The sequence below is a fragment of the Acomys minous genome, assembly GCF_964271855.1.
Source record: "Acomys minous genome assembly, chromosome: 17".
In the NCBI taxonomy this organism is placed as follows: domain Eukaryota; kingdom Metazoa; phylum Chordata; class Mammalia; order Rodentia; family Muridae; genus Acomys; species Acomys minous.
Window position 1 is genome coordinate 44,842,408 of NC_140500.1, and position 27,476 is coordinate 44,869,883.

General features: G+C 44.9%; 1 protein-coding gene across 12 annotated transcripts in view; it reads left to right on the top strand.

Annotated features, from left to right (window-relative positions):
- The window catches only part of FOXP1 (forkhead box P1), a 606,995-nt gene that overhangs the window by 158,129 nt on the left and 421,390 nt on the right, over positions 1 to 27,476 (top strand). Inside the window, exon 1 of one of the 12 annotated variants that reach the window (XM_084764911.1) lies at positions 6,324 to 6,505. The exons of the other annotated variants lie outside the window; for them this stretch is intronic. The gene's annotated coding sequence lies outside the window, so the exon portion shown is untranslated. Of the gene's footprint in view, positions 1 to 6,323; positions 6,506 to 27,476 lie in introns of those variants that run through there. 12 annotated transcript variants of the gene reach the window in all.

The window sequence follows — 27,476 nt, forward strand, 5'->3', positions numbered from 1 at the left end:
TCAGGAGGATCTGAGTTCAATTTCTAAAATCCACGTTTAAAAAGAAAAGAAAAGAAAAAGCAGGACATGATGGCTCACACTTGTAATGTCAAAGCTGGGAAAGTAGAGATGGGAAAATAATCCTTGGAGTTCACTGGCAAGCCAGCCTACCCTGATTAGCAAATCTCAGGCTGATGAGTGACCCTCACAAGTCTCCATATCCATCTCCACACAGCTACACATTGTACATACATGAGCACGCATTTATACAAAAGACAGGCACATAGTATGCAAAGATGCAATAGATATTTGTAAGCACATATAGGTCTTTCTCTGTCTCTTTCTCTTTCTGTCCCTCTGTTTGTGTGACTGAGAGTATTTTATATTATTTTTGTGCTCAGGATTAGGCCCATGGCTTTGCACATGTGAGGTGAGTATTCTGCCACAAAGCTGCATCCCAAAGCTGTATCCCAAGTCCCGTTTTAATTTTTTTAGTGTGATATTGTATGTTGCAAAGTTATCCAGGCTGGCCCCAAACTTGTGAGCCTCCTGAGTAGCTGCGGTTACAGACCTCTACCACCACGCTATGCCTGAGCAAATAGTGCTGTTTATATTAACCCATTTAGGAATCCCGTGGCCGAAACCTTTGAGATTTTCACACTTCCTCCTTTACACAGGAAGGGGCACCAACACAGAGATCAGGGAGGGCCGGAGCGGGAGCATCCAGGTGGCAGGAGAAACCAGGCCTCTTCTCATTGTTTGTTATGTCGGTTTGCTCACTATCCTTGTCACTGTGTACCTACGTGACTGCTTGCCAGGTTCTGCGCCCTCACTCTTGTCATTTTTATATACATTGGGGATATTTTATCTGTGGTTCTTTTTTTTTTTTAATTATTAAAGGTTACTTTAAAATATTTTTCATCAACAAAAACTTTAGAATTTGGCCATAAGTGTAAATCTAGTGTCATGATAAGGAGTAAATAGACATAAAGGAGTAAAGCACATCTGTAGAACACAGAGAGAACTAGGGGCAGGGATGATGGCTTGGTGGCCGAGAGCACATACCATCCTTCCAGAAGACCCGAGTTCAACTCCCATGTCTGGCAGCTCATGACTGTCACACGAGCCTGAATGTCATAGACTGGAGCTCACACGTTGTGAGTTAGTGAAGAGTCCTTATGCCTTTAAGTTTGTTTTCAAATGTGTGGACTATCAGAGGGGCCTATCCGTACGATAATGGCCCCTCAGCTACTGCAGTGAGGTGAACCATGTTTGTGGATATGTTGTCAAGCACAGATCCAACCACAAGACCCGCCCAGTTTTACTCCAGTGCTATGACTTTTACAAATATCAGCTTTCGGCCATCTTTTTCTCATTTCTCCTGATGGACCATTAACCTGCCATCCTGAAATCTTTTAGGAGTAGCAATATCTGGGGCTGGGCGTGATGGTGCATGCCTTTAATCCCAGCACTCAGGAGGCAGAGGCAGGCGGATCGCTGTGAGTTTGAGCCAGCATGTCTACAAAATAGACTACACAGAGGCTACAAAGAGAAACCTTGTCTAGAAGAAAAAACAAAACAATCTGGCTTCCAGTGGATAACCAGAAAAAAAGATACAGATGGTGTCTGCTCTTGAGTAACCCCTGGTGTAAGGCTTATGCCTTCCCAGTGAACTTTTGGTATCAGACTGCTGTTTTGGATCTGAGCTGGCCTTAGGAACATGCTGTTGTTCTGACAGTCACCAGTGTCTTTCTCTATTAAGTCCTTGTAGTGGAAATGAAGGTCCAACCCTATTACCACTCCAGAAGAATTACAGAAAAAGTTCCAGCATTGAGGGTTGGAGAGGTGGCTCATTAGGTATGTTATTGACATGCAAGTGTGTGCATGGCAAACTTTGTAAAGTGGGGAATGTAGACTGCATGTCTGTAGTCCCACTGCTCCTGTGGTGAGGTGGGAGGCAGAGAGAGAAGTTTTTGCAAGCTTGTGGTGGTGAACAAGGGACCTCACCTCAAAGTGGAAGGTGATAGTGTCCTCTGACTTCCACACTGTGCCTTCACACACCCTATGCTCACATACATGGGCTGGCACACTTACACTCCACATGCAAAGATTAAGAATCAGTATATCAAACCAAAGAAAATAGGATTACAGTTACAACTCCATCCCTACTCCAGCTCTCTGAAATAGTGCATTTCTGTTAGAGGTCTTGTGAGGGAATATTTTGTTACAGAACCTATAAGGGGGAAAACCCACATTACTTAGCCTTTGATTTGGGGGTATTGTTAGTCTGTATGGGAGAATATACAAATAGCTTTTCTGTGGTCCTTTGTTGTCCCCATATACCCCGCCCTCTCTCCTGCCCTTGAAGGTTGGCTTTCCCCCCCCCCCCCATCCATGCTTGGAGCCAAGCTGAGACTAACTCAGTTTGATTTTTTTTAATGCAGAAGGTTTGTCGTTAGAGACCCTCAAGTGTAATCCTGCATATGTTATTGTCAAGTCTGTGGCCATGGAGATAGTTTAAGGTGCCATTCAGTGGAGAAACACATAGACGCACACTTGCACATAAACACATTTACACATGCATGCATGCGCGCGCGCGCGCACACACACACACACACACACACACACACTTCATAAGCACATAGAATTTCACTGTTGAACTGGCAAGAAAAAAGTTGTGCCAAATGTGGTCTGAGTATTGGCATCTTCTTGAGTAAAAATTACATGAAAAGCACTCAAAAGGAAGGAAGAAGAAGACGAAGTAGGAAAAAAAAAACCTAGGCTAACAGTGCAACAGACCACATTTCCTATCCACAGTCTGTCTTCTAGGGCTGTTTGTCTAAACAGCTTTGCCAGTTTTTCCAAACAGAACTGCTGGTGTCCTTGATCTGTAATCGGAAGAGCTTTAGCTCCGAGGACCAAATGCTCGTTGGGTTGAGAGTTCCTTTATTTGGCCAAATTAAACCCAACAGCCTCAGCTCTGCCCAAACTTGCAGCTCATCCAGGGCCAGCTAAGATGCCAGAAAAATGACAGGATGCAGCAACTCTTCCCTGTGCCTTTGATGAAAAGAAATCCCATTCCCTGTGAGTAACAGGGTTGGTTTTTCTCCCCCCCCCCTTTCTCTCTCTCTCTCTCTCTCTCTTCCTCTCTCTTCTAAAATCTGGAAATGTATTACTTTGATATGGTCTCAGATGCGGGTTTTAAGAAATATCACAAGAGGCTCCATGTGGTCGGTGGAATGGTAAGCGGTGGTGTTAAAAATCTCATGTGGATGGTCCGTTATTTACTGTTTTCCATGCCATCCTCAGCGTCTGCTGGGGAAGCTCGTCCCGAAGCACACCGCTCATTTTTCTGAGGAGGACTTGGTAGGGTTTCCGGTTTGTTTTTTTTCATGCCGGGTCTTACACGTCTTAGCCCAGAAGCTCAAATACAGAGATAATTGGAAATCTAAAATCAATACAAATGGACCATGGCCAAGGCGAGACAGATGCTGGAATAAACCATCTGTAAATTCCATGGTGGGAGAGGTTGGGGCTCAACATACTTCTCTGCATCCTGTGGGCTACCCCTGAGCCGAGCCAGGAGGGCGCTGTGAAGGCACAGCATGTGACTTCCAAGCCCCCTTTCCTGCCCAGCCCAGCTCCACCTGTTGCCTGTAGTGTATTTGTAAAAGTGCACAGAGATTTCATGCAGGATTCTTCCTCTGTAGTGTTTTCCTCTAACAGGATTTTAGTAAATAAGACTGGGCATTTAAAAAAAAAAAGTCATAGACTTAACTGGCTCCAGCTTGCCCGTTATTGAGCTGTTGGAGAGATTTTGGCAAAATGAAGTTATAATCACCAATTTCTGATCCTGTTGCTAGCTTTCCTTGTACAAGCATGATAAAAATGGAACTGTCCTGGCCCAGTTAGGAGTGGGGTGTTTGCTGCCTTCCCCGCCACGTACACTTTCCCATTCTGACTTTGCCATGCTCATTGTGCCTTACTCTGCTTCTGCGGACTGTGCCACATTACATCCACCCTCCTCCTGCGGGCTGTGCCACATTACATCCACCTTCCTCCTGCGGACTGTGCCACATTACATCCACCCTCCTCCTGTGGGCTGTGCCACATTACATCCACCTTCCTCCTGCGGGCTGTGCCACATTACATCCACCTTCCTCCTGTGGGCTGTGCCACATTACATCCACCTTCCTCCTGCGGGCTGTGCCACATTACATCCACCTTCCTCCTGCGGGCTGTGCCACATTACATCCACCTTCCTCCTGCGGGCTGTGCCACATTACATCCACCCTCCTCCTGTGGGCTGTGCCACATTACATCCACCTTCCTCCTGTGGACTGTGCCACATTACATCCACCTTCCTCCTGCGGGCTGTGCCACATTACATCCACCTTCCTCCTGCGGGCTGTGCCACATTACATCCACCTTCCTCCTGTGGGCTGTGCCACATTACATCCACCTTCCTGCTGTGGACTGTGCCACATTACATCCACCTTCCTCCTGCGGGCTGTGCCACAGGGCCCTTATATCCGCTCTCCTCTTGTGGGCTGAGCCACAGGGCCTTTACATCCACTCTCCTGCGGGCTGTGCCACAGGGCCCTTACATCTGCCCTCCTCCTGCGGGCTGAGCCATGGGGCCCTTACATCTGCCCTCCTCCTGCGGGCTGTGCCACGGGGCCCTTACATCTGCCCTCCTCCTGCGGGCTGTGCCACGGGGCCCTTACATCTGCCCTTCTCCTGCGGGCTGTGCCACGGGGCCCTTACATCTGCCCTCCTCCTGCGGGCTGTGCCACGGGGCCCTTACATCTGCCCTCCTCCTGCGGGCTGTGCCACGGGGCCCTTACATCTGCCCTTCTCCTGCGGGCTGTGCCACGGGGCCCTTACATCTGCCCTCCTCCTGCGGGCTGTGCCACGGGGCCTTTACATCTGCCCTCCTCCTGCGGGCTGAGCCACGGGGCCCTTACATCTGCCCTCCTCCTGCGGGCTGAGCCACGGGGCCCTTACATCTGCCCTCCTCCTGCGGGCTGAGCCACGGGGCCCTTACTTCGCTCTCCTCCTGCCTGGACTTCTTTCTCCTCTTTGTCTCTCACCTGACATTCCTGCAAATAGGCAGATTTGTCATTTGTAAAAAACATATGCTTTCTAAAAGTTATATTTTGTAATTGTCTCTTAATCAAATGACCTCGATGGTGGGTCTTGAGCTACCAGCCAGAGAGATACTAAGGGCTCTACTTTTGTAGAATTTGGAGCCCCTTTGAGGAGTCCTGTTTCATAGCTGTTTCAGAGAGTTTACGTACAAATCAAGAAGTTACTCTTTAAGAAGTTTATGTGTGTCAGTTTTCCCAGTGTGCTTTTGTGTGAGATGGGTAAATATCTGTTTTATGCATTAAGGAACTTGCGGCCCCCACTATTTGATAGCTGGAGGTGCAATTGTCACACATTGCCACTGAGAAAACAGACATGGTCCAGTCAACCTGGACTCCTTAAAGGGGCGTGTCAGTTTGTCGCTGCCTGCTTGATGTTCTGTCCCTGCCACCTCACATGAATCTCTTCTTGCTGTTGTCCTTCTCTTTATGATAAGAGAGCTGGATTCTCACATTACAGATTTTACTTACAGATATAGTGGGGTCTCATATTGAAGATCTGGGTCAAAACAAAAACAAGAAATGTGTTTCCCGGCAACTTAGAAAGGCCAATAGAAGAGGAGGATCCAAAACTCAAACTGTCATGCTGATGAACAGCTAGATTTGTTTTCCTTTTGTTTGCTTGTTTGTATTTGGTTTTGGTTTTTCACGACAGCTTTCTCTTGTAGTCCTGGCTGTCCTGGACTTGCTTTGTAGGCCAGGCTGGCCTCAATCTCACAGAGATCCACCTACCTCTGCCTCCAGAGGGCTGGGATTAAAGGTGCTCGCCACCACGCCCGGCTTCAGAGGTGCTGTGTTCTCATTTGCTTTTGTTCCTTGCGGTGACGATGGAACCCAAGCCCTGTACCTGATAGGTAACTGCTGTACCCTTGAGCTGCACCTGAGCCCTGCTGAGACTTTTTCACGAGTCTTTAAATAATCTGTAAGTGCGTGGATTCTCTGATGCATCCAATGGGCTGTGCTTAGGGTTAGCGTTTCAGGATTGTCCAATATCGTGTGATACAAATCTGCATATGTAGGATTAATAAGCATGAATACACATCCCTGTTTCATCTGTGGAATCCACGTGATTATGGCAAGGGGGCGTGGCTCTGCAAGAAATGACTCTTAAGAAATTAAGAACTTGATGTCATCATTCCATGTGCCCGGATTTCCCAATTGGACACACCTGTCTTAAACCTTGGCTGTGCCCTTTTAATTTTTAAAAACATGAAACACAGTAAGAAGCGCACGGAAAGCCTAGCACTCTGAGACTATGGCAGTGAACTTGGCACAACTTGGCACATGAAGCCAGATCCGGGATTTGAACTGTGAACCCTAAAGCTAGAAGGCTGCTCTGACTCATCCATGAATGCTGTTTGAAAGCTGAAGAGCCTGAGGTAAGTTCGCTCTTTCTTTCTGGTTCTTCCTTACCGAAGACATTGCAGATGCCCCCCAGTCCTTCCAGGACATCTTCACAAGAAGCACACCAGACGGCAGGGCTCCAGTTCCCTCTTGTGAAACTTATCCTATCCCCCACTCTGTCTGTAGGTGGAGTGTGTCCAGAAGGCTCTTGGAGGCTCTTCCAGAATGTTCTTAAGAGCACAGGCAATTTCTTCCCTTGGTCCCCTGTTTTTGTAATTGGAAGCTAAGTCTTCTCTGGAGAGTCCTCAAGTATACGCACAAGCTCATGGTGGGAAGTCAAGGACTCTGGGTTCTCTAAATGGAGGGCAGGCATTTTCCTGGCTTCGCCAGACTAGAAGCATGGACTCATTTGGATGCAGACCCAGACCCTTTTACTAGCAGGGGAGCTGAGCATGGCATGGATATTTACAGCAGCTTGTCTGCTCGAGGTCTGAGGTAGTAGTATATGACAGCTGGTCACAATATAGAGCCAGGAAACAGGAAGTCCCCTGCATAGTCAGTGAGCCTCTAGGAGGTGGCTGGAAATTATTCTTGAACCGTAGCTACACAGAAGTGAATCTGAATTAAATGGTGGTTGGTTGGAGTGGCCAGCGAGGCTGAGAGCCAGCAGACAACCTGGCTGCCTTTCTCTGCCCTGTGTGACAGTGTCACTTCCATGAGCCTGCTTGGCAGGTGACTTTGACCTGGAACCTCCATAGTCTAAGGATGGATGTATTGGTGGCTTTCTACAGTTCGCCTCCCAACCGCCCTCCAATGGCTCCTGCTGTACGCTCTCTCCTTTTACTGTTCAAAACATTTTTTTTTGAGTGAAAAGAAAATCTGTATACATAGATACATATATGTGTAATGGGAGGGGAAAATACATTAGTGGGCCTGGTCACATTTTGTGGTATTTCCTTCCATTCTTGTTCTCGGGCTTGACCCACTTACGTATATTTTTATCAGCGAGGTCGTGCCGTACATGCTGCTTGCTGGTTTGCCTTTTCCCTTTATACCGCATCACGGGACTGACTTTTATGTGCATCAAACCCAAGGTAGATGTGGTGTGTGGTGAGGCAGAAACTGCCCTGTTGATTGGCGGGATGGAGGATTCAGGTGTGGGTGTGAAAGATGTCGTCTTCTGAGTCTAGACATTTGGAGGGTTGGTAAACAAATGTTAAAAGGGGAAATCCAGTGAGCGGTGAGAAGGCAGAGGGAAGTGTGTTGTAACAGTGTCGTTTTATTTATTTATTTATTTGTATGTTGAAACTGCGGTATCAATAATGTATGAGTATCATATTTTATAACACAATAAAGCATCGCCATATAGGCATTGTGTCATTTAGCCAGTTTGTTATTGGGTTTCAGACTTGGGTTATTTAAGTATGTGTTTGTGTTTTGAGTAGCTGTGTAGCTAGTTGGTTTATTTTTGGCTTTATTATTTGTTTTCTCTCTCCATTGCCATGGCTGTGTTTTTGAAGTCCTGGAGCCCTGTGTATGAACTTGGGCAGTCATTTCTACACACCAGGAGGCAAAGCACCTACTGAAATTCTACTTTTGGTTTTTCTTCTGCCTAGATGTGAGTGCAGGTAGCACGTTTATTCTGCTGCTGGCCAGCCTATATTAAGCAGGGCAGTGTTTTTAATTAGAGAAACATCTTCCCTGTCAAATATATTTATACTTCTGGTCTATTTCTTTCACGTTGTGTGCATGTTTAGTTGTAGTGGTGCCCGGACGCTCAGTGACACGGAAGAGAGGGAGGATGGGAAGGATGAGCTTGGTCTTGCTCGGGGCTGCATGACCCCCCCACCAGAAGGGCTTTTCTCGGGCTGTCTTCTGTGTCTGCTTACTCAAACGGAGGACTTGGTTGCATCATTTTAAAGCATCCGGAATGGCACATATCTCTTGCTTGGCATTTACTTCAAAGGGCAGCTAGGTCGCTTTTGTGCCCCATTTGTGGTTGGCCCCGGCTTTATGCTTACGCTCCTGTCCAGCCCACGAGGGATGGAGGAGTGTGTTGTTTTTGACTCCCGAGCAGAGTCACAGCATTGAGATCAAGGCAGAGAAAGCATTGGGGCCCCTTTGATCAGACTATGATCCTGACTGCAACAGGTATGAGCCTGACCTTTGCCCTACCCTATTACCCTATAACCCCTGAGCTGTCATTACAGAAAGTAGACTGGCTGGGCAATGATTTTGTGCCCTTGTGGAATTCCAGGCAAGTCATCAGAGGCAGAGAGACATCAGGGAATGTCTCCCAAAGGGACACAGATTCAAGAACAAAGTATCTGGTCACTTGTACCATGTCCCCTGACCCTCTTTAATGATCGTCCCAGGAATTTGAGCAGATCATTGTGTCGGTTACTGCCCCCTTCCCCCAGAAGAAAGCAGCTCTAAAAGGCAGGCATGGTTTGGGCTCACAGTTTAAAGGCACTGTCCATGAAGGCAGCGCAGGCCTAGGAGCATGTTGGAGCGTGGTGCAGATGCTCACATTGCATCTACTTAAGAAGCAGAGAGAAGCCAGGTAGAGGTGGTGCATGCCTTTAGTACAGCACTCAGGGGCCAGAGGCAGGTGGATCGCTGAGTTCAAGGTCAGCACGGTCTACACAGCAGTTTCCAGGAAAGCAAGGGGTACACAGAGAAACCCTCTTTTGAGGGGCAGAGTCGGAGGCAGAGGGAGATGGATGCTGATGCACGGCTCATTTTTTCCTTCTTTGTCAATGTAGGGCCCTTGATCATTCAGGCTAGGTCACCCCACCTCATTAAACCTAATCTTGAAATGCCTTTACAACAATGTCTCTAGGAGATCTGTTAGGTTGATACTACCTACCGTCAGCATCACTAAGCAGGAGAAAGGACCATTTATGCACAAAACCGAGGTCATTTGAAAAGACTGTAGAGGCCACAGGCGCTGCCGTAGGGCCAGCTGGTACCTCCTCTGTTTTAAAATACTTTTTGTTCTTACAGTGGCAATAGTGCTCTTAATTCATTTCTAGCACCTCGGCTTTATATACCACTAACAGTCCGGGGCAATGTAATGTTCTTTCTCATTTGGTGGATCTACTCCTCAGTGATGGGTGGCTATTGGCATTTCCATTCTGCCTTGTGTCAATATTTGCTGATGAAGAAATCGAGGCTCTCAGTAACAGGGTGACTTGTCTAGGATCCCAGCTACCAGTAGCTAAGCCTGCCATGGAGCCAATGATCCCTCTTTCCAGACCGTGCTCCCATGGTCTACCATTCTGGGAAAGGGGGGTGGGGGGAGCTGCCATGAGTCACTCTTCCTAAGCGACTTTACTTTTCACTTGCCATCATCAGATGCATAGAAAAGCTGGTAGTGCTCGGTGGCTGGGGAGATGGCTCAGTCCGTAAAGTGCTTGCCTTCTAAGCACGAGGCCCTGAGTTCAGTTCCCAGGATCCATGTTTTAAGGAAAAAACAGTTACGATTGTATTTTTATTGCTGGGGATGTGGAGACTGGGGATACCTGGGGTTTGCTGGCCATCTAGATGACAAAACCAGGGTGGACAGTGACTGAGAAATGACACCAGATGTTCTCCTCTAGCCTGCACATGTGTGTATGTGGACACCCATCCACACATGAATGTTCCTATGCATGTGCTCACTTGTGTGCAAACACACACACACACACACACACCTACCTGTTGAAACTACAGGATAGTTTATTTTCTCTTGAGTGGAAACCGGAACGGATGTGTGAATACTAAATGGATGGAGGGGGGGGGTCACCATTTTTGAAGGCATTAGGTGATGGCAGAGTGCGGCCATAGGTACTCAACGGCATGCTGAGCCCGTCCTGCCGAGAGTGGATGGACTCTGTTGCTTTGCAGCACACACATAACACCGGTATCCCTAAAGGAAGCCCTCCTAACCTGTATCTTCTGGAGTCCTGGGCTTGTTTCTTGTCGTCCACAGATATTAAACCACATGTGAGGAGGAGGAAGCACATAGTCAATCAGTTCTCAGCATGAGCAGGGGGTGAGGGGTTGGAGGGGGGGGAGAGAGAATATGAGAGAACAAACATTTTGTAAGAGAAACCAGTATGAAAATGTTTATTATGTGCTCAGGGAAATTCAGTACATGGCTTGAAGCTGTAACTGCCATGTGTTTTGTAGTTCTCCTGGGAGGGCACATGAAACATTGACAAGATGCGCTCAGGAACGACAGATGTGCTCCACTGCGCCATCTTCCTGTATCTTTTGGTGAATGAGGAAGTTGTTTCCTCTTGTGAGCTCTCAGCATCCCACTGGGAAGAGATGCTGTAGAGTAAAGTAGCTTCTGATAGCTTGGAACCGCAAAGAAAATTGAAACAAATGTCACGTACCCCTGAAATCTACAAATGCTGTTATAGCTCAGAGACAAAAAAAACCCCACATTTGTTTTTTTTTTTCAGTCAGACCCTCTTGTGTATGGAGGGTCCGTTCCTGCAGATTCAACCAAGTAGAGGTGGAGAGAGTCAACTTTCCCAAACACTGTGTCCATAGCAACCCTGCACAGACCTTTAGTCATTTTACCTCAAGTACTGGCCTGTAGTAACAGTCTGCAGCACATTATGTTACCTTAAGTATAAGTCCCCCCAGGTGATTTAAAACTTTGGCAATACGTGCCGAGTTTCTGGGCTGAACCCTGCCCTCTTACACCTATGACTTCAGCATCTGTGGAGTTTTGTATTCATGGGGAGTAGGTCCTAAAAACAACCCTCCACAGATATTGAGGGTACTTGGACCTTTTCTTTAAAAAAAAAAAAAAAGGAAGAAAGAAATGTAGGCAATTAATTTACTAAATATATACCCTAAGATAAGCAATATCTCAAAACCACTCTGCCTCAGTGATTCGCTTAAATATTTTAAAAATGTAGTGTGTGTATGTGTGTGATATTTTTACTTCCAGTGTCTTTCGCAGTTGTTCTCTGCGTCATATTTTGAGACAGGGTGTCTCCCTAAACCTGGAGATCTGTAATTGGTCTAGACTGGCTACCTAGCAAGCTCTCAGTACTGTCAGCTTTTCTGTCTTTTTCTCATAAAGATGGAGGTCAAGTACTGATTTCACTTAGGAAGGAGACAGAGGGACGGGAGACCTTTGTGGCTATAAGGACAGAGAGGAAAAGGCATTTTGGAATGAGCTCAGCAGGTGCAAAATCCTGTATCACCCTGGACGCCACAACCCCCTGTGGTCAGGGAAATGCTACCAAGAACTCTGTTCTAAAACGTTGCCCTGCAGTGGTGTTATAAATTGTTGGTATAGGCCCACTGAGAATTACATTTTCGTAAGAAAATGTCTTCTGCAGTTTGTGATTTCCCTGGACGTTCCCAACTCAATGTGTGCTTTTAAGCTCCTGTGTGTACTGTTGGAACAGACTTGGGCAGGCCTGATTAGCTTGTCAAGTTACTTGCTTACATTTTTAAAAAATTATGCTTTGTAGTTAAGGGGAGCATAGAAGCATCAGAAGCTACTCAGGTGCGGTCCCGAAGCGAGCCTGGTTTGACGTGGAAGTGTTCCCTCTGTGCTTTACAGCCCTGTGCAAAACAATCATTTCCTTCTGTGCAAATGAAAAGTCTTCAAGTTGCAGCTCACTCTGAAGAAAGGCCTGGATAAGGTGTGTTGGCAGCCCCTGTGCTCTGCCACACTGCTGGACCTGGGCTTGATGCAGTTGTAAGTGAGAGAGCCGTTGGCAGCCACAGGGGCCTTGCCTGCCTTTTCTCTTCCCTGGTGTGGAAGTAAAGGAGCCTGATCGTCCAGAGGCCCTCAGAGGAGGTGACATCAAGCTGGGGGCATACACTGCACCGAACTCGTAGACAGAGAATTCTGCTGCCGACAGCCAGATGCCCAAGCTCTGTCTCCTTATGGATGAGGCAGGACCAGAGAGTACTCTAATGGGAAATGCCAAAATGCAGATTTATTTGTTTTTTTTCTCCTTATTTCTGTGCTATTTATGATCTGCCAGCAGGAATATTTCATGGCATCAAAACCATGGCCAGAAATCAAAGCTGAATACATATGTCCACAGATTTGCACAGGGACACGGACACACACACACACACACACACACACACACACACACACACACACACACCCTGTTCTGTATCTCCCAACCCTGATACATATATGGCTTTTCCGAAGGGAGTATTGTATGTTGTTTAGTCTTGAAACTTCTTTTAAAGATAGGATGTCATTTACAATCCTCAGCCATATGTTTACTTAGACTTAAGAAACATAGGCTAATCTCTTTCTATTTTGAGGAGTAATAAATTGAAAAGATAATTACATAATGTGCTGCATAATGTGACTCTGGCTTGAGCCATATGTGTTTAATTTTAGAAAAACATGCGTGATGACAGGTTATGAAAGGATGGAACTATTTTAGTCTTTTTAAGGATTAGAAGCATGTTTTCCCGTCCCCCCCCCACCAAAAAATAAGTGCCCTCACCAACTCCCCCTAGCTCAGGAAAAACAATCCGGTATAAAAACCCAACATAGTGCACTCTACTGACAGAAACTAGTGTTTGTGGTGGCCACTGGCAAAGGAAATTCAAGTTTGAGGACATGTTACATCTAAGATCCTGAAAATTAGATGCAGACTTGAATGAGCTGGGAGACCGGGTAACTTGATGTTGCTACTGTCCCAGCAGAGGCGGGTGGCAGGAGTGAGCCGGAAGCGGCAAGTTCTGAATGCCAACAGAGGTTGGACAGGATAGCTCTCGATTGAGCATGGCAGCCTGCTGGATGTGAATGTTAAGCTGGGTATAAGTGATCATGTTTTGGTCCTTCCTGGTGCAAATGTCTTTGGAGCACTTTGGATACCCAGACACTGAACTCGGTACCCAAGATGCAGGGTCATTTCCCACACTGCCCATTGGACTGTAAAGCAAGTGGGAAGCCTGTATACTGACATGGTTTGAAGTCACCTCCAGAATCTGTCAGTTGGCCTGTGACATGGTTCCAAACCGCAGGCAGAATTGTCAAGTATGTCTGACAGAATGATGACTTCCTACAGAATTTGTATCACTGTCCCTAGAGCACGGAAGAAGGAAGGACGCCTGTGCATCTCCTGGGCTTGAAAGGAGGTGGTGACACTAGATGCTGTGCGTGAACCCAGTGGTTCATAAAGGGTCCTTCAACTCTGTAGAGGGAGGGTGGAGAAAGAGCTGAGGGGGTGGTAGCATGAGGAGGGCTTCGCCTGCTAGGGATCATTTGAAAGTGGAGGAGCAGAAGAGAAAGTAGAAGGCACATGGACAGCTTCTAGAAGCAGGAAAAGGTAAGGAACCAGCCTGTGCCCTAGAAGGGATGCTCGCACTGACTTGTAACTCACTGAAACTTCTTTCAGCCAGATTTGTGAGTCCAGAGACTGTAAGAAAGGAAAATGTTTTGTTTATACTGTTAGGCAGAGGACAGAAATGATCCAGGGAAGGACCTCATGTCTGCTGTTTTATGGGGACCAGAATAGCTGTCACATATGTCTGAACACTGATGTCATGGGAATCTCTTAAAAAAAAAAAAAAAAAAAGACCCGTGTCCAAATCCTGGACCCAAACCCAGACACTCTCTTGTTTAACTGGTCTGGGTTGTGGCCTGAGCATCAGAATTGTGTCAACTCCCCCAGTGATCCTGAAGGGCAGCTTGAGCCTTCCTATCAGGTACGCCTCTCTTAGCTCCTCATGTCTGCCTCCTCCTTCAAGAAACTAGAGGGGCAGACTTTCCCTTAGCCTGCTTTCCCATGTGTGAGACGGGAATCCAGTGACATCCTAGGGAGGCTTTGTACAACCCAGCGATGTGGGCAGGAGAGTGCCTGCACGGCAGCCGCTTGGTGAGCAGTGGCTGCTAGTATCCTAGTAGAAGACATAGATCCTATCGAGAAGCAGCTGGCTGGCCTGCTTACCTCTCTTGTGCATTTGTAATGTTCCCGGTCATGTTTGGAGATGACTTCTGTTACTATACTCATTCCACAGCAGAGCCGGGAAACCATCAAGGAAGTTGAGCCATTTGTCCAAAGTTCCATTCTCTGAGGTCATAGGAAGTATGTCTGACTTTCACTTGGGTCTCACTTGGAGATGTGAGCCATGCCAGCTTTCTCCTTGTCTGTAGCGAATGCACCCAGGTGCTGTATATGTGAACTTGGAAGCTAGCTCAGTGCTGGCTCACAGGGGACCTTTGAGGCGTTTCTCAAACCATTTAGTCATGTCATTCCTGTTGCCCAGGGTAGCATTTCTTCCAGATTTTGTCTCTGCACGTGAACTCCATTGCCCTGTTGCCTGCCGTCAAGGAAAAGGAGGCTGAAAGCCACAGGAATGATGCTTCTCAACAGTTATAGGCTGTTTGCCTCTGTCTGCCGTTTAATCTAATCTCAGGTTCAGTTGATACTATTGATTAGTTTCTTTTCAAAACCCTGTGCAGCCTCTGGGGCTTCTCCATGTGCGGTAAAATGTTATTCTTCTCATACATGAGTTGAGAAGAAAAGGTGAAAGTATACAATTAATTTGCCTGCACTTTACTGAAAATTGTATGCTGGATTTCTGTGAAATGCTGCACAGAACAATATTCCAAGCAAATTATTGTTATTTACCATGACTTTTGCCTGCGTATTTAAAGTCAACAATTATGTTTCTTTTTTCTACTTAATGGCCTTTGTATACATTTTTAGAAACCTGGTCAGGTGTCACTATGAAAACCTGCAGCTTTGGCCTTGATTCTTGGGAAACAAGTTAACAATATCACAAGTAACAGCTGAGTCCTGTTTCTAAGTAACCCACCCGCTCTGTGAGGTCCAGTTGCCCATTGCTTACTCGAAGGTGAGAATCCCAAGGCCATAATCTCTGCTTTGATTGGTTCCGTAAATGTGTCTCAACATCCTTTGCCAAAGTAAAACTGTGAGCAAATGTTCCATGTGGATCTCACTGAAGAAGGGCTTTTCATGGGATGCTCTTTCTTTGCATCCACTGAAATGGGCAGTTTTTGTTTTTGTTTTTGCGGGCGGTGGCGGTGCACATGCAGATTCCATGATTTAGAGGGGAAATGCTCTTCACTGAAGAGGAGCCCCGGGGATCTGCCTGTCTCTACTTTTCCAGGTAAGCCCTTTGCCACCTAGGCCATCTCCTTGGCGCCCAGCCCATGTGGAAGCACGCTCCCCCCTCCTACTTGTGTTTCTTTTGTTTTCTTAGCCACTGAGCAGCTGTCATCATGAAAGCAAGCGTGGGGACCCATGTCGGTTTTTTAAAGCATCCTCTCCAGCCTAGTAGTCGAGATAAAGTTTGGTTGTACCTTGGTGCTGGCACTAAGAAGGGCCTTGGTCTTGTCACCAGCAGACTGGCAGGTGTCGATAGGCCCTGCCTTAGGCTGTCTGTATTTCATGGGTTGGAGGAGGTTGGTTTTTGTTATCCCTCTTCCAGATGACTTAGTATCATGATTTGAGTAGGAAGTGTCTCCTCCCAAAGGATCATATGTCAGAGGTTTGGTCCCCAGTGCAGTGTTCAGAGCTGGAATTTGAGGAAATACTGACTCAGTTAGTGGGTAAAGTCATGAATGGATTCATAATTGGTTGGCATTATTGATGGATGGTGAAAAGTAAAAAGTAGAGACTTGGTTGGAGGCCACTGAGGTTGGGACATTTCCTTGAAGGACGGTGTCTCCCTGGATCTTTCCTCCTATCTACCTATTTACTTGTTCTAATGAAAAGGGCAAATCCCTCCAGAACAAGCTCCAGTCACCATGATGTCCTTCCTCAACACACACACACACACACACACACACACACACACACACACACACACACACAGCTACCATGATGTTCTTCCTCACTACACACACACACACACACTATGGAACAAGCCAACCAGTCATAAGCTGACCCCTTCAAAACCATGACAGAGTGTGGTTAAGAGTTTGGAAGAACACAGACAATTGAGTGAATGGATTTCAAACCATTTTCAAAATTAGGTGGGCAAGACAAAGGTTAGGCAGAGACGTGAAGAGACGTAAAAGTTAAATTACAGATATTGGCCATCATCTGCTTACCTGCAGCCTGAAGAAACAGCTGGGGATATTTTGTCCCATTTATCTTCCAAGATGGGAATATTGTAACAAGATCAAAATATTTCAGCTATAGCTAAGATTCTACATAAGTTTTTTGTCTTCTCATTTTACAATATTAAATTCCATATGACTTTTTATGTGTTAGATAAACAGGTAGAATTTTTAGAGTATTTATATAATCTCCAAATATATAGTCAGACTGTATTGTCCCCTGAGTACCTCATGCAGTCACTGAAGAACCAAGAATCTGAGAAAGGGTTAGAGTTGAGGGTAGAAGATCCAGCTCTCACTGCTCCTGGTTTGCATGGGGAACTGTGTTGCCATCAGACCAAACAGAGAGCCTGGCCAGCTCGGTCCTGATGTGGGTGTTAGCCTCTTGACCGAACTAGAGGAGCCTCAGCCTCAGCTGCTTGGTAGAGGACGATTTAGAAAGGGGAGACAACAGTGGGTTCATCCATCCTAGCTGTGGGGTTCTTTTCAACTTGCCTGGGCTCATGTCTGTGCTTGGTCCCTAAGCCATTCACTCTCAGGGACCAACATGGCACCAAAGGAAAGTAGACTGGGAACCAGTCATGGAAGGCTGGGCTGTCTTCAGAGGAAGGAGGCGTTGTGCTCTGCATCCCGAGGTGTGCTCGGCAGCCTTTTGTCTGCCTTTTTCAGTCAGTGTGAGAAATGCCATCCACACCAACCAGTGCCCTCCATGGCAGCTGTCTTCCTCCCTGTTGTGCAACATGAGATAACGCCAGCAGGCACTAGAATCTAAGCTGCAAGGAGGGAAGGGGGCTGCTTTCTGGTCAGTGTATCTGGAACCCTTTTGAACTTTCGAACTGCTAGTACCCAGGGGGCAGTGTGCAGGGCCCTTGATAAATACAGTGTTGAAGTGACTACGTTCACTCTTGTATGTAACAGGAGACACATGTGCCTCCAGATAAGCATTTCTTAAGAAGCTAAAATTGTAAATGCCCAAGTTGTTTGAGCGGTGGAAGGCAAATTCAGAATATAAGGTCTCATTCTATGATGGGAGACAGACCCACCCCCAGAAAACCCAGCTGCAAGATTGTGGCTTAATTCTGCTGAACACTTTGGTGTTTAGGAAATTCTTGAAAAGGAGTCATTTGTTTGACCTTACTTTATGTCCTGCTTGGGTTTGTAGGAATTACTTTTCCTGTGTGTGCTTGTGTGTTTGAGCACATTCATGAGTGTCCAGCCACGTGTGTGTAGCAGGGTTGTGAAGCCAGAGGACAACTTCCACAGTCCTGGCGCAGGTGCCCTCTACCCCACCCCCACCCACCATTTTTTGAGGCAGGGTCTCTCAGAAGTACAGGATTCTCAAAGTAGGCTCTGCTGGCTGGGTGGAAAGCAGACTGTCTGACACCCGTCCCCTTTTATTACGTTTGTTCATTTATGTGTGTAGGTCCACACATGCCGTGGTGTGCATGTGGAGGTCAGAGGCTAGCTTTCAGGTTAGTATCCACTTCTCTCCTGCCATGTTCCAGGGATTGAACTCAGGTTATTAGGCATGGTGGCAGATGCTTTTATCCATGATTCATCTATGGGCCACTTAAAAAGAGGGGAAAAGCACCATGGATATGGGAATCAGACTCACACCCTTATGCCCGCAAGGTAAGTATTTTCTCTACTGGACTGTTGCCTAAGCCCTGTAATATTTACTTCAGATTTCCTAGCTAAGTGGGTTCAACAGTGGAAAGATTTCCCACCTACCCATTGCCTATATGACAGCTTTGTTCTCTTTACAAACTACACTGTTATTTATTTTTTTTTTGAAGTTACTTTTATTTCCAAAGTATCTTTTAGAGAATTTCTAAAATTCTATATCCAAATTAAGGTAAACACGGAACAATAATTATATACAAATTAATCAAAGAACTGTGCCTTATAAACATTCAGCCCAATTAACCACCTGCCTTTTAGATGAGATTCATAAAGAATTTGAAGTAATTTCATTACCTTGATCAGCCAGGTAATGCCATTATTCCACTATTAGTGATATATACATAATATTTCATGTATTTGCAAATTAAAAACAGAAGTATGTATTCAGTCTTCAAATTGTTTAGGATAACCTGCAGTGCTATTCTAGGGGAAAAAATGAAAATGTGTTGTATGTACAGGCAAACGTTTAGCTACCTTCAGATTGTGGGCATAATTATTAATATTACCTCAGTTATGTTTGGTTTCAAAGTTTCTACTTTCATCATTGTATGTGTGCATATGTGTATATGTGTGCACATGTGTGTGGGTCTACTACATGTTCATGTGGAGGCCAGAATTAGATGTTAGGTGTCCTCCTCAATTATGCTGAGCCTTGTTTTTTTTTTGTTTGTTTGTTTTTGTTTTGTTTTCTGAGATAGGTCTCATTGATGCTGGAATCTGACTTGGCAAGACCTAGTGGCCAGTGACCCCCAACAATCCTCTTGTCTGTTCCTCCTTAGCCTTATGCTTTTGTGCCCAGTTTTTTCATGGGTCCCAGAGGCTCCAAGCTCAGGTTCTTATGCTTACATGGCAAACAGTTTTCTGACTGAGCCATCTCTCCAGTCCCCAACTTCAACCTTTTTGTCACTGTGTTTACCTCTTTAAAACATTTTTTCATTTAGTTATTATTATTTGTATAGTGCCCTGCCTGCATGTAAACCTGCACACCAGAAGAGGGTATCAGGTCACATTATAGATGTGAGTCACCATGTAGTTTTGAACTCAGGACCTCTGGAAGAGCAGCCAGTGCCCTTAACCTCCAAGCCATCTTTCCAACCCATTGTGTTCACCTCTTAATTGCCTTTAGATCAGAAGGTTGATATGAAGGCTCCATGACATTTGCAAGGTGGTTATCTGTCCCACTGGCAGAAACAAAAGTGTCTCAGTGAGTCACTGAGTTGCTGGGAGAGTGTACTGGGTGATACAGCACAGTAGTAGAGGCTCCTCAGAGGTGGGGGTCGCTAGTTGCCGAATGATGTTCTGGCCTGTTGTGCTTGACCATGTTGTCAGTGAGTCACTGCCCTTATCCACCTGAGCTGTCTTATCTGCACAGTGGAGACTCAGAGGGCAAAGTACCATTCGGCTCTCCTCAGGAATCTCAAGGAAGGTTCTTAAACAACCCCGCATCTGTTAGCAGCGCTTCTGTTTGGGTGGTCGCTGGGGTCACTGCAGTCTTCGTCACGCTAGGCACCTGACATTTATGAACTACAGGGGAGATGAACAGATTCTTAGAACTTTTAGAACACACACATAATTCCTCCTGCTGGGTCCTCATTGGATTTTTTTTAAAATTTATGATCTATATTGAAGAAGTTTGGTGGGGAGATAAAAGATCCTCCCATGCACTCATTGTACAAGACAATATGCGTTTCTGTGACATTGCCCTAAGAACAGCTACTTGAATCTGTTTTCATCGCCCATTGGGATTCCATCTGAGAACATAGTTTACTGATGCCGTTAGAAATGTTAGCTGTTCATGCCTGAGAATTCTCAGGTGCACACGTGCACACACATGTACCTATGTGGACACTATGTGGTCACACACATGCGTACACACATGTACATGTTCTCATGCACTATGACTGTTAAGTTTTCTGAACCCAAATAACTCAAGTTTCTTTCCTACCACAAAAAGTCACTTCAACCAACAGTTGAAAAATAAATATTATAATCAGCGAGGCATCACAAATAACTTTTATGTCTAAATCAAGCTATTAAATGCTTTTTTATTTTTAAGTAGATAGGGGAATAAAATAGCTGTATAGTTCATAAAGTGGTATGCCATTACTGCCTGCTGTGCCCAAGAATTACGCCCGCTTTTTACACTCATGAAGTAAAAGCGGATTAGAACTGTGATCAATGTATTATCCTATATTTCTCATTGTGCTTTGTATTTCCTTTTTGAGCACCTTTGTAGACTAAATGGCTACTAATGACATAATTACACTTGTTTGTCACCTCCATAATGCATGATTTCCTATCTCATCGTGAAGATGTAAGTTAGATAAAGGAGGAGTTTTGGCAGGAAGACAAAGTGCCGTGATTTATTAGAGGCCAGATGTGGTTGTTAAAAGCTTTTCCACAGAAGGCTCCATTGACTGACGTGAAATGGGAACGGAATCGCTCTGCGAGCCCAGCCCGTGGCTCTAGGCGTGAGTGACATCGCTGCTCTGGGAAGCAAGGGAAATGAGGCACGCGCTCATTGTTGTGTTCAGATTGTGTGTTAGAATTTGAACAGTGAGAAAGGTTCACATGCGCTCATACCAGCAAAGTAGGTGTTTAAGGGAAACTGATGAGACAGAAGTGCTGATGGGGTTTTCGATTTGTGTCTTGCTTCGTATCAAGAACTGAAATATCTTATGTTTCTGTCAAGTTTCAAAGAGGCAAGATTCCCACACTGTTTGAAAAGAAGAAAAAGAAAACTGAGAGAGGTTAATGTGAGAATTGAGAGCAATCAGAAACAGTGGAGACAAGATACCACTTAAGCACTGTTGACAAGCGTATTGCACACAGGCTCGATATATAGACAGTCAGATTAGATGGACGCCTCCAACCAGAGGGGCCCCATTTCTGGTTTTAGTGTATTTGCACATACAAAGCTCTGTTAAAATAATGTTAAGACTCTGGACTGATAGAAGCTACGAAAGATTTGGAAAGTGTTTTCTAGCTTTTGGAAGAGGAGAAAAGACAAAGAAAATGGTCACATATCAAAGCTAATCTGTGGCTAGAGGGAAGTGGCCTTCGTCTTTCTTTCTTTCTTTCTTTCTTTCTTTCTTTTTTCTCTTTCCTTATTCCCTTTCTTTCCCTTTGCTCCCTCCCCTCTTCTCGCCTCTCTCCATCTTTCCTTTTCTTTCTTCTACTGTTTTTCCTTTCCCCATTCCTACCCCCATCACTACCTCACTCCTGTGGAGCCAAGTTCTACTGAAGACATAGAGTGCTGGACATAGAATAGATATAGGGACCTCCCTATCTCTTCCTGGTTAGACAGAAAGTTATTAGAAATAGTATTCATGAAAGGAATCAGAATATCATATTTTCAATGAGTTTTGAGACCAGTGAGGATTTTGGTGACATGTCCTTAGTATTTTGACTTCATTTATTCTCTCATCTGAAAATCGTGTGTCTTCCTATGTTGCCCTCATGCGCTGGAGGGTTGGCAGCATGTGCAGGAGATGGTCTTGAGCATATGTCTGTTTTAATGATACTTGTTTTTTTCTTCTCTTCCTGTGTCTGCTCTGTATCTTCCATTCAGCATCCGTGCCCCTAAGGCTTGTTATATCAACTCCCACATTACGCACATTTAAGAGTGTTAGCCCAGCCTCTTGCCACATCACTACTTTGAAAGCTGAGGCAGGAGGATCTCAAGTTCAAAGTCAGCCTGGCCAACTTAGGTATTCTCTCAAAATAAGCAAAAAGAAGGTGAAGGCGTAGCTCAGTGGAATGGTTGTCTGATGTGCACAGGATCCTAGATTCAGCCTCCAGTACAGGAGCAAAAAGCACAGGTTGGATGCATCAAAAGAGCCAGATTATTGAGTACCTTACTTTTTGCAGTAGAACATGGGCAAACCCATTCATGTACACAGAGCTTTTAGACGCAGAGGCTGCAGAGGTGGCTCTGTTAATAAAGTATCTGCCACATAAGCATGGATGCTTAAGTTTGAATGCGTAGTATCTATATGCAAACGCAGGGAGATAATTTCTCACATCTCTAACCTAATCACCATACCAAGGTCCAAGGCGGGTAGTCTAGTCAATTGGTGAGTGTTAATATCTCAGCTCTTTTTCTATTTCTTTGACAAGATACAATTAACAGGGCAACTTACAGAACAAAGCATTTAATGGGGGCTTATGGTTTCAAAGGGGGAGTCTGTGGCCATCGTGGCAGGGAATGTGGTAGTAGTTGCCAAGCATGACAGTAGAGCAAGAATACAGATCCTGAGACAAGACCCTTTGGGAGAGGGAGAGGGAGAGGGAGGAGGAGGGGGGAAACACACACACACACACACACACACACACACACACACGATAGTGTGAATAGTTTGAAACCTCAAAACCTATCCCCAAATACACGCCTCCTCCAACAACGCCAGCCCCAGCCCCTAATCCTTTCCAAACAGTTCCACTAACTGGGAACCAAGCATTAAAATGTATGAGTGCATGGGGGCCATTCTCATTGAAACCACCATGGCTGGGTTCCCTAAGGGGTACTGCCTCAAAAAGATGAAGTGGAAAAGGAGTGAGGAACTCATTCAACACAACTTCCACAGGCATGCAGGCGCGCGCACACACGTATGCACACACACATGCACACACACATGCACACACACATGCACACACACATGCACACACACATGCACACACACATGCACACACACATGAACACACACACACACCCGCCTGCCTGCCCGCACATGTCATATGTCATATAGGCACACACACTATACGCAAATATACATATAAACCTTTCCCATTCACGCATACATGTCTATGTAATAGATGGAGCCGGTTGGTGGATCTTTTGCCACCATCTTCATTTGAAGTTTGGAGCCTTCAAGTCTAGTTACAGCTTGTCTATTTCAAAAGGAGTTTAGCCTTGCAGACATTTACCATGCCTGTAGTTCCATAGGCCGCCGAGGGATGGCCTGGCTCCAAGCTGTGTTAAAAGTTCCTGGCCCTCCTCAGGGCCTTGTCTCCCATTTAGAAATGGATTGTTGATGACTCATGCATTGAATTTTCTCAAGTGATGAATAAAACTGAGACACAAAGCGTGCAGAGTTTCATAGAAAGGAAATACTTAGACTCCGGTTTGTTTCATGGATAGAAAACCTTCCCCGTCTCTACAGACTGTGCCTTGAAGGGAATCATACCAGGTGTAATGGCATAGTGTTCATGTTGATGTTCTTAACAATTTTCATCAGGGTGCCTCAATTATCATTTTCCCCGAGACCCCATCAATTATGTAGCCTGCTTGTCCCCATCACAATACACTGTTTCTGTCATATTAAAATTTTCAGTGACTCATGTTATTTCCCTTACCAGACTTAGGGTCACCAGAAGACGCTTGCCTCAGGCCTGATGTTCCCTGACTATGGTTCCTAAAAGCTGCATTTCATACATGCTAGCAGTCCTGTTCTTACAGGAGACAAGTGCAAGAGGGAAGCCTTTGGTTTTGACTCAGACTTCCTGAATCAAGTCCAGGCTCTGCCATTGGGCAAGCTGCCTCATCTTCCTGAACTCAGTTCCCTCTTTACAAAGTGGGTGAGATAATGTGTGTTCGTATCTTGATCCTCAGAAGGAAAATCCAGCAAACCAGTGTGTATCACTGACTGCTTAGGAGCCTGGCTGAGGAATACGCACTCATCCACTGCAAAGCATTGTTGGAGTTGCCCTGTAACAGGATTCATAGTGCCCTGGATTCCAGTTCATTCACAAATGCTTACTCCCTTCTCCTCAATGGAGCCCTAGCTACCCCGTCTCCTCTGGGCATCCTCCTTGATGTTGGGTGATTAATTAACAAGGAAAAGATTTGTTTAAATAAAGCCTGCATTATGCAACCCTTTTCTGGTTCCCAGTGATTCAAACAAAGATGCTTCCTCCTCAGTGTATCATTAAAGGAACCAACATCTTTTCTGCAGAGCATTTAGAACTCATTTTAAAAGCAGCCTAGTCATTCATAACTAAAGTTCTCCCCTCCCCATTCACGCAGGAAATTGCAACACATTGACCATATGAAAGGATTCCATGTTTCTGGGGAGGAAGGATATATTGTTGGAGACCAGTGTGATGTGGGATATGATTCATCTATCTGTGTAGCAATCACTTGTGGGAGACTCTGTGAACTAGCCAGGGCTGTACGTTCTGGAAATACAACTGTTAACATGACTGCCAAGAACTGTGTTCTAGTAGGAGACACACTTGAAACCTATAATGAGGAATACTGCCCAATAGAAGTGTCAGACAAAGGAATACAACAGGACAGTGTAGGGAGAGGGTTCTTTAGTCCAGTTGGACTTCTTGGAAGAGATGGTATTTGAGCTGAGATAGTTGTGGTAAGAAGGAGGCAGCCAGAAGAAGCTAGGTATTGGGCATAGTCAGGGATAGGACAGTAGGTGACCTGTTCTTGGAAGAACTGACAGACCAAAAGCAGGTAGGTATTGGCTGGCCTGGGGAAGGAAGGCGGAGCAGGAAAAGGGTCGGGCGTCAGTGCTGCTTGGAGCCTGTTCTGTAGATTCTGAAAGTCAGGTGGCCATGTGGTTGTTGTATCTTTACTGTTCTGTCTGTGTTCAAACTAAGAGGAAATTAAGAATCTGTCCTGTCATTAAGTGATTCAATCAGGCTCCATGTACTAAATGCAGTGGGAGGTAATAGAGGCAACGGCCTCTACTATCAAAGTCAGTTTTTAAATTACAAGCCGACTAATGAAAGGAACACTAGAGTTTGAGTCCCCAAACAAATCCCGAAGTGTCTGGAACAAGCTGTTACGTTCCTTTACTTGGGTGTTTAACCTCAGACCTTGTGATGCCTTAAGATTGGAGTTGGTGTCTTGGTCACCATTCGATTGCTGTATAAAGACCCCGTGACCAAGGCAATGCCTTAAAAAAAAAGCATTTAATTGGGCACTTTCCCTTACAGTTTTAGAGGTTAGTCCACTGTCATCACAGCAGAGACCAGGATGGCAGACTGGCAGACATGATGCGCGACCACCAAAATTAACCACTGCTTTACATTCTGTTGTGAGGGACCCGGTAATTTGTGGAGAAATTTGTGTCACACGATTGGTACTTTTGTTGTTTTTAAAGATTTATTTGTATTTGCTAATTATTTGTGTGTGGGTGCAAGCTATGCACACGTGTATACAGGTGTTCTCTGAGGCCAGAGGTGTTGGATCTTCTTGAAGCTGGCGTTACGGGCAGCTGTGATCTGGAGTGCGGGCTGTGAGCTGTGGGCTGCAGTTGTGTACTGTGGGTTCTGGGCTCTGGGAAGGAAGTTGGGGTCCTCTGCAAGCACAGCAGGACATCTCTCCCGCCCCACAGTGGTTGTTTTTGATACCTGGGTGGGATTGTTGTCTCCCCTTGCTTTTCAGAAACCCTTGCCCTGGTTAGCAAAAGAATCCAGAGGGGTCCCTAAGATCCTGGGGCCACTTTCCGGAATTGTGTAATGGCCGTAGAGCATCGGAATTTCAGAATCTTGACCCTTCTTTGATTTCTTCTATAGCCTTTGTAGAGACTGTCTTGAAATACTGGAAGATTATTGTTAAATTTTAGACAGTTTTGCATTCTGCTTAGATATCAGTTTTTAGTTTTATTGTATCATTTACTAGCAGTGGTGCTAATTATTTTAAATATGACCCTGGAAATGGGCTATGTCAGCTTGAAAAGGCAATTTTTTTTAACAGGATTTGGTTTTAAAGGCAGGTTTTATAGATGTTATAGTAAGGCCATTGTTATCTCATTAGCATCTACTACGTGGAGGTATGTGATAGAACAGAGGCAAGTATACATAAAATTATACATTGTCACATTTTATGAGTTTTTTATCATGAGTTTTATACAGTCATCATTACTTAACAGTATGAAATGTGGCCCTAGACATTACATCATGTGAAGATCAGGAGACAGGAAAAAAACTGAGGATCCATTTTTGATTATAATAAGGTTTTTAGTGAGGCCCTTCTGTATCTGTGTCATGTGTGTGAGTCACGGGCTTCACATCAGACCTCCGACCTCTTATGATGATGTTTCAACTTCAAGGGGTTTTCAGTATTTAAATTCTGAACCTAATTCTCAGGTTTCAGGATGAATCACATTCAAATCCACTTTTATGCTTTATAATTAAATAAGAAAATACTGCTTATTCCTACATTTTTACTATTCTTGGACATATTATAATTATTTCTTTTAATTTCACCAATAAAATAGCCCATTTCTTCATTAGTAAATTACAAGGCTATCTCACTAAAAGAATGATTCTGAATGTGGCTGGCTATCTCAGTCATTTTCGTTTGGGTCTCCCCCCCCCTTTCATTAGTTCTCTTTGTGAAATGTGAGGATACTTTCTAGGCAAATTAATCCCTTCCAAGCGGTAAAATAACTTCCTTTTTGGAAAGAGTTATTAGAGTCTTATTCTTCATAATCTTAAATACCACTTATGTTGGGGTGAACAATACATGAAAAAATTACCCTAGTTAAAAAAAGAGTGATTACGACCCTAGGCGAAGTGCACTGCAATTACGTGTCTGTGAAAAAGTAAGCTTTCTATTGGGAAATGGGTGGCATTGATGCACACAAAATAGCCAGAGTTTAAGTTTTTTTTTTTTTTGGTTTTTTTTTTTTTTGTAAATTAGGTTGTTCCTAGTTAAACAGGTGGCCCTAAAGGCTGGTTTCACTGTTGTTTTTATCATAGTTTAGTTACCATGGAGAAATATGCAAGTTAGCATTTACACACAGAAGTGAAATTTATGCTGCATAGATAATAGCCTAAATTTAGCTCGATTTAAGTTTACCACTTCCTTTAAAAAAAAAACCCCAAATAATAATAATAATGATATATCACATATATACATGAACAAGTTACTTTCTTTAAATACCACTATATTTTTAGAGAATTTCTTGGCTGCAGAGTTGCTGTAAACCTCTGTTGACGTGTCTTCTCCCAGAGCCTGGCGTCATCTGAAGTTCCACACCTGATTGACATGGAGGGTGTTGCCCTTAGGTAGGGGAAAAGGGTTAGTTGGAGCAGCTGCTGTGTGGCAAGAAAGTTTTGTCTGGACACATTTTGTATCTAGTTGTTGTCATAAGGACCTTTTATTTTCAAGTGAAAATTTTCAGAAATTGTCTGATGGTCTTAAAGAGACCCATCTGATGTCAAGTTTTTGCTGCCATTTGGAAATAGTTTATTTTTAAAAAGTTGAACTGTTTTGATCTTCATGC